Raw genomic sequence first — 8,234 nt, 5'->3', positions numbered from 1 at the left:
TCAGCTATTCTTTGCATGAAAAATCCTTATCTCCTGCCACTGGACTAGGAACGGAGGTCTCTGCCCCCACATGGCCTCTCTTCTCCTGTCCCAGGCAGCGGGAAGTTTCACAGAATCTCCCAGGAGAAGGCTAAGCACCCAGCCGTGTAGACCACAAGGATGAATCAGATGTGATGTCATCCAAATAGGGCTGGGCAGTTTTCCGCAGAAGCTTCTACACTACATAATGTACAGACCTAATTCTTGTTTTAATTCATTAACCATTTTAATTCTCCTGGGGCCGGGCGTGGTGGCTTATGCCCGTAATCCCAGCACTCTGAGAGGCCAAGGCAGACGGGTGGCTTGAGCTCAGGAGTTCAAGACCAGACTAGGCAATGGCAAAACCCATCTCTACAAAAAAATACAAAAAATATCCAGACATGGTGGCATGCTTCTGTAGTCCCAGCTACTCGGTAGGCTGAGGTGGGAGGATGCTTGAGCTGCAGAGGCGGAGGTTGCAATGAGCCAAGGTCACGCCACTGCACTGCCGCCTGGACGACAGAGCGAGACCCTGTCTCAAAAAAAAACTATTTTTGAGTGCACTTGCATGTTTCCTCTTCTTAGTCATTTGACACACCAGGGAACCAAGGGAGGAAGGGAAGAGAGACCAAGAGAGACAGACAGAGAGACAAGGAGGGGAGAAAGGGAGGGAGATCAAGAGGAAGAAGGCCAATTGCATTAGGTATTGTGCATAACGTCAGAAAAGTTTAACACCTGTTTCCCATTTAACCCCAACACACATGCCTGGTCTCAAGATAGATTAGCAAGAACCATTCCCCCTCTTAATGCGGTTGGTGTATCCATCTGCTTGGTGTTGCTGTACAGGAATACCTGAGGCTGGGTAATGAATGAAGCAGCAGGTGTATTGGGCTTCTGGTTCTGCAGGTTGTACAGGAAGCATGGCTTTGACATCTGCTTCTGGGAGACCCCAGGAAGCCTTTTCTCCTGATGGAAGGTGAAGGGGGAGCAGGTGTGTCAGGTGACAAGAGAGGCAGCAAGACAGAAAAGGAGGTGCCAGGCACTTTAAACGGCCACATTGCCAGTGAACTCACTTGATACAGCAGGGAGGGACCAAGCCATTCATGAGGGCTCCGCCCCCATGACCCAGACCCCTCCTACCAGGCCCACGGCCAACACAGTGGTGGGGGGGTCACGCCTCCACATGAGATTTGCAGGGGACACACATCAAGCTACATCAATTGGTTTGTTCTTGAAATTAAAAAAAAAAAATCACTTGTAAGGAATTGTGCTGGGCTGAAATGCAATGACCCCTCCACTGTGGGAGCCCCACTCTCTCCCAGAGCTCCTCCTACCCCCACAGCCTCCCTCCTCTCCACCAATGCCCCCTCCCCATAAAAACCCTCTTTACTTCAAAACAAGCCTGCTGGGCTTGCCCCTCTCAGGCAGGACTCCCACAGCCACACATTGTCGTGTTTGTGAGTGTGAGGATGAGAAAGCTGGAATGCTTAGCTTTGTGCTCACATTTCTCGACGAAGCTTGAGCTAGGCAGTAGGAAATAACCTCTAGTTTATAATTCTAGACATGAAACATATTCACTATCTGATTTAGTAATAAGTTTAGGGGGAAAAAAACCCTGAAAGTCAGCCCCCAAACAGCACAAACCCTAATTGGATTGAGATTTTTGTCCCCACCCAAACACCTGCCATGAGTAAAAGAAAATCCTTCCTAAAGATAATGCATCCAGATCCTCACACCATCTCCACAACCTTTAACAGGCAAAAGCAACATTCAGTCAGACAAGCTTAGGCAGGTGGAAAGCAACCACTTTGAGCCCCACAGTGTGAATAAGAACAGACGACAATCCTATAGAAAATAGCTTCTCCTTCATTCCCACCTTCCACATTCTGTGCAAATTTCTCTTTCCTCCAACAGGAAGTTGGAACCATTCAGAGGAGGGAACTTTGAGAAACACAGATTAGCTAAGCGAATGCAGTACAGAGCCACTCAGAGAGAAGATGAATGGAATCAGTCATCAGGACAAAGGCTTGTCACTGGTGTGGCCAAGGCGCTTCTGGTGACAGGAGAAGGAGGGAGACCAGTGGAAGGAGCTGCGTGCCCAGCGGGACATTCTGGGGGAGGCTCCTTGAGGACAGAGAAGACGAAAACTCGGGAAGGCAGCTCCCTGGGCAGGTCTTGTGTGATATGCAGGAACTCTCCTGGCAGGGAATGTGATGGCAAGACGTGACACCAGGAAACAGGGCAGCACGGGCATGGGGAAGGCATGAAGTTCAAGGGTGAGGTCTGGAAATGGGCTGGTGTGGCCAGGAGGAGGATTTCCTGGAGGAAGGTGCAGGGCAGGATATGGGAGTGGGGCCCCTGAATGGGGCCGGGTCCCAGGGGAGGGCAGGCACCCAAACACTTGGAGCACCCAATGGCGTGCCGCGTGATGCTTGCTGTGACCTCGGCATCAACGCAGGACCCGGCTAGTGATGGACAAAGTGCACAAGGATAGAAACCTTCTCCTGAGATGTCAAGAGAAAACAACATTGGCCAGGCGCAGTGGCTCACGCTGACCATCCCAGCACTTTGGGAGGCCAAGGTGGGTGGATCACCTGAGGTCAGGAGTTCGAGGCCAGCCTGGCTAACATGGTGAAACTCCATCTGTACTAAAAATACAAAAATCAGTCACGCTTGGTGGCGCATACCTGTAATCCAAGCAACTCAGGAGGCTGAGGCATGAGAATGGCTTCAGCCCAGGAGGCAGACGTTGCAGTGAACCGAGATCATGCCATTGCACTCCAGCCTGGGTGGCAAGAGCAAAACTCCATCTCAGAAAAAAGAAAAGAAAAGGAAAAAGAGAAAGAGAAATCACAAGAAAAGCCAAACAACTCCGTGTGGCCCTGAGCCTGGCACTCAGGTAGCACTTGATGAATGCTGGGTGAACAGCTTAATGAGTCAGTGAAGGAAGTTCACCAGCTCTTCTTTCCCATGATGAAAAGGTGGTTTCCCCATATGGCCATAGACTCCCAATGGGCAGAGACAGCTCTGCCTTTGATTCTAGTCCTTAAACGGGACACAGCTTATTGCAGAGACTCAGCCACAAAGAGAATTTAGTATGGTGTCTGAAGTTCTCCTTCTCCTGAATTCTCAACATTGGTGTCTTTGCACTTCTGAGCAGTGTTCCACGACAGAACCAAGAACCTGGCCCGAATGTGCAGGCTGTGGCTGCCTGTTTTGTTTCGTTGTGGTTTGTTTGGATGCAAGAAGATGCTTAAGCTTTAAGTCTCTAGTGGTTCACATTTTGTGATATGAGAACAAGAAAAAAAACTTCCTCCAATGTTGGAAATAGACCCTCGGTGCCACAAGGAAAAATCAGCACTGAGACAAAGGATCTTTCAGCAATGCAATTTGTACTTCCCGGACTGCAGGAAGGGGACCCTCGCTAGCCATCGTGCCATGAGAGTACAATGAATAAAGGAAAACACACAAATGTATCCCTTATGCAATTGGGGCTGTCCTTACTGCTGTATCTAATCTGCTTCGCTGGCTGGAGTGAGAACTCATAATCTAAACGAAAACCCGGTTGGCTAACAACTTAAAGCTTTTCTCAACAGGTAAAAGCAATGGAGAACTGGGACATGCCTGTGAGCACGTCCAGCACAGATATCTTGGGTAAAGTACAAGGACATAGAGTGTACAACGTGCCCGTAAGCATGGCATGTCTAACAGCTACATAGGATAGGGCTTAACAAAGTTATTAGCACACTTGTGATTTATTCTTTAACAAGAAAGAAAGCTTTAAAAAGGAACTTTTCTACTTCCCACATCCAACCTAATGCTTTCTGCAAACCAGAAACAAAGCAAACAAGCAAAACCTGCTCTGCCCGACTGCTGGCACTCCAAGGCTGACTGCAGCAATGGCGGCTTGCGATCTCCACGCTGTGGGCTGTCTCCACAGCCCGGCCGTGACTCAGTCACCTCTTGTCTCTCGCAGCGTCTGCCCACTGGATTTCTCACAGAATCAGAGGCTCGGTGACTGACCAAGCAGAACATGACAGCAGTGCCAGTAGAATCTAAGCCGCACCGCAGCATGGGCCATGCCCTTTCCGTCTAACTGCCCTCGGCTGCGGTGGGGCCAGGGACGCTCCCCCGTGTCCTGAGCCCGATCGCCTGGGCAGACCACAAGTTGGAGGCATGGGTTTCTGAAGTGACAACATCCTCACTGAGATTCCGCTCATGTACTTTCTGTTCTCATTTTCGTTTCCACCCACCGTGACCTTTTTCCTCTTTTTCCACCCCAAAGGAAGAGAAGTGTCAAGAAAATTACCCTAGCAGAGTACACATGGAGGAAAGGCAGACAGTACCAAGATGGCAATAGCCATGTTCCTCAAAGTTATGAGACGTTGAAAATAAGACAGGGGATGGGTCCCACGTCCGTCGTGGCTCGGTTAGGAAGTGCTTTCCCCTTTACTATGTGGGGATTCCTGGCTGTCTCTGGACTCCCCACAACAAGAAGCCCACAGTCAGTGAACCCTGAGTCAGCGGGCCGTGCGGGCCAGCTGTCCAGGAGCTCTGCACGGTGGCTCTCCGGCCCTCACCACCCCAGCCTTGTGATCCATGAGTCACCCAGCCCTGCGGCTGCTGTGGGCCGGCCCTCTGCAGAGGTACAGGCTTCTTCCTGCCTTGCTTTCCTCTCAGAGCTGGTTGCCATAAACAACGGCACATGTAAGAAACCTGGGACACAGAGACGCACGCAGAGGAAGAACACCATGTGAGGCCTGGAGCTCTGCCACCCGAGCGAGGAACCACCGGAGGCTGGACCCAGGCCTGGCCGGGCAGACCCTCCCCTGAGCCTTCAGGGGAGCTGGGCCCTGCGGACACCGGGATCTCAGACTTCTGGCCTGGGAGAGAAGACAGTCCTATTGTTTGTGCCACTTTGTTACCGCAGCCCTAACAAACTAATAGAGACCCTGAAGCGAGAGGGGCAGACACAGCTCTGGCCTTGAAGGCACAGAAGCCCATGTCTGCCTTCAGTTCCGATGCTTATCAACAGTGGCACCACCCGATTTCTTTGAGCTTATTTTCTTTTCATTTGTTTATTTTTGAGAGGAAGTCTCACTCTGTCACGCAGGCTGGAGTGGAATGGTACAATCTCAGCCCACTGCAGCCTCTGCCTCCCGGATTCAAGCGATTCTCCTGCCTCAGCCTCCTGAGTAGCTGGGATCACAGGCAACCGCCACCATGCCCAGCTAATTTTTGTAATCGTGGCTCACACCTGTAATCCCAGCACTTTGGGAGGCTGAGGTGGGTGGATCATGAGGTCAGGAATTGGAGACCAGCCTGACTAACATGGCAAAACCAAGTTTCTACTAAAAATACAAAAATTAGCTGGGCGTGGTGCCAGCCACCTGTAATCCCAGCTACTTGGGAGGCTGAGGCAGGAGAATTGCTTGAATTCAGGAGGTGGAGGTTGCAGTGAGCCAAGATTGTGCCACTGCACTCCAGTCTGGGCAACAAGAGTGAATCTGTTTCAAAAAAAAAAGAAAAAAGAAAAGAAAAGAAATGTTGTCATTCCCTTGCATTCTCATTACTGTACAGTCCTCATTAGGGAGGGGAATTCAGGTTGGTGAGACAAAAGGAGAGCAAAAAGAGAGTGGAGAAGCTGTGAATCTGTCTCTCTTCATGCTCCAGGATACACGGCTCTCCTGCACAATAACTCATAGTCCTCCCAGGCCCACCTATCACCAGACCTTCCGCTGATACAAAAATTGCAAGTTAGCTCGCTGCCACCTTGGCGTTATCAGCATTGCACAAGGCCCTCTGCAGCTCACAGCGCGAGCGCCATCCTATAAAATCCCCTGTAAGCCTCTGTCTCCTGGCAGTCAGCCCCTCTCCTGCTGGCCTGCCCGTTGCTCCCTTGCAATGTACTTTCACACTTTTCCTAAAAAATCTGCCTTTCCTTACCATCGACTGTCTTGGCAAATTCCTCTTAACCCTTGCACCACATCACTGACTTACATAATCACCAGCTACCCAGGACACTTACTTTGCAGTCTTATGTAAAAATGAGCTTTCCCCCTCAATTGAGTCTCTTTACTTGTCTTTCACTATCTTTGCTTGTTTTGAATATCTCTATTTGCTCTCAACATCTCTGTCAGCCTGCTTCTCTTTTGTAGTGAGGACTTTTTTTTCTTTTTCTGAGATGGAGTCTCGCTCTGTCGCCAGACTGGAATGCAATGGCGTGATCTCAGTCCAATGCAACCTCCGACTCACTGGTACAAGCAATTCTCCTGCCTTAGCCTCTTGAGTAGCTGGCATTACAAGCATGTGCCACCACTCCCAGCTAATTTTTGTATTTTTAGTAGAGACAGGGTCTTACCATATTGGCCAGGATGTTCTCAATCTCCTGACCTCATGATCCTCCCGGCTCAGCCTCCCTAAGTGCTGGGATTACAGGCGTGAGCCACTGCGCCCTGCCTTGAGGACCTTTAATAAGCATTTCCAGGAGGTAACAGATATTTTCAGAACTTGAGATCTTTCTGAGAGTATAACAGCAATATACTTCCTATCCAAAACACTTCGGTATCTAACACGGCTGCCGAACACACATTTGTCATCCTCAGACAGCTACTCATGGCAAAGCACCCAAGGGAACCTGGTGGAAGGCAGAGTGAAAGTGAAGAGCAGGGACTATGGGTGCACCGTCTGGAGACACGTCAACACCATGCCTGCTCTGAGGAGCTGGGGAAGGCTCGGTGGCTCCGTGGTGAGCTCACAGTGCACGTCTGGGCTCACCCGCTCACCTGGCACCCCGGGGTCAACGCGGCCATCTCTGCCTGCCCAGAAGCAGACCAGAGTTCTTTCTTTGAAGGAGGTCAGCCACTGAAGGAGAAGGAGCCTTGCTGCAAAGCCCCAGAGCCCCTTCTGTGACTGCCCTGCTGGTCTCATGATATCCTCCTGCCCTACAGCCCACCGAGCCCATGAGGTCTGCTGGGGTCTGCCGGACCTACTGGGTCCTCAGGGCAGCTTCAGGTTGAGTCTGTTGAGACCTGTGCCATTCCATGAACTTCTCCCTTTCCCAGCAAGTGAAAGAGAAGACACCCTCCTGGGAAATCGAGAAATTGATGTAATGATTTGGGTCTTGATGGACTCAACCTGACACAGACTAACAGGGGGATGGACCATATCATGCATTAAACGTTCCTCTGCTCTGGGTCCAAACTTTACAAAGTCCTCCATGGAGTCAGAGATTCAGGAGCAGACCCCTGCCCGATTTCCCCGGCTCTTCCCCTCCTGATTTCTCTCACTGACTTGGGCTTCAGCTTCCAAGCCCCTCAGCACCCCACACAAACCCCTGCCCACCTTTGTGGTCTGCCAAGAAGCCTCTGCCCACAAGATACCAGAGCCTCCCCGCCACTCCGCCCCTCCAAAGACAGCTGGCTTGTGTTAGATGCTCTCTGAACACCACGTCGCAGGTCCTGCCCAGCAGGCTCGGGATTGCAGGCACCACAACCCGACCCAGCCTCTCCTGGGGTGATGACGGACAGCCCATTGAGTGGGAGCCCCACTTCCTCAGCAGAGACAGCGTCCTGTTACACCTCTTCATGCTGATGACTCTAACTTCCTGTGGAATGAAGTCCATGCCTGCAGAGTCATCATCAGACTGAGTCAGTGCCGCCTTGTCCCATGCAGGAGACTCTCGAGAGGGTGTGAAACCTGGATTCCCTGTGAGACGGAGGAGATTGCACGTCTGGTTCCGTCATTACCGTGTGGGTCATCCAGTCATTTCATGGGGTGGGGGGTGGGGGTGTGAATTGGAATTTTATTTCCTAAGTACTGTTCTTGGTTTCTGACCAGCTGATTCCAAGTTTTACATCCTTGTCTGTGAAGCTACACTCAGTGCTGCTGTGTGGGAAGACGGTCTGGAAAGAAAACTCAGGTATGTTTTCATTGTTTGGCCATTAACAACTACACCACTTCAGTGTTGCTTTCTGGATCTGCCTACTTTGTAACATTCTACCTGACATTTTAAATACACGAAATTTCACTAAATTTCCATTTCTTTTATACGTCTACATATTTGACTTATACTGTGTTATGCTTTGTGTTTGGGGGAGAGGGGAGGCTGGATGTGAGTCTGTAAATTTGCTCCTAAAACAGTAACAGGGATGAAAAATGAAGCGAGTATATCTATCTATGAGTATGAAGCATTTCTTTTTTTTTTTTTTTTTTTT

Source organism: Cebus imitator, unplaced genomic scaffold, assembly GCF_001604975.1.
Source record: "Cebus imitator isolate Cc_AM_T3 unplaced genomic scaffold, Cebus_imitator-1.0 Scaffold279, whole genome shotgun sequence".
In the NCBI taxonomy this organism is placed as follows: domain Eukaryota; kingdom Metazoa; phylum Chordata; class Mammalia; order Primates; family Cebidae; genus Cebus; species Cebus imitator.
Note: the sequence above shows the minus strand (reverse complement) of the source record.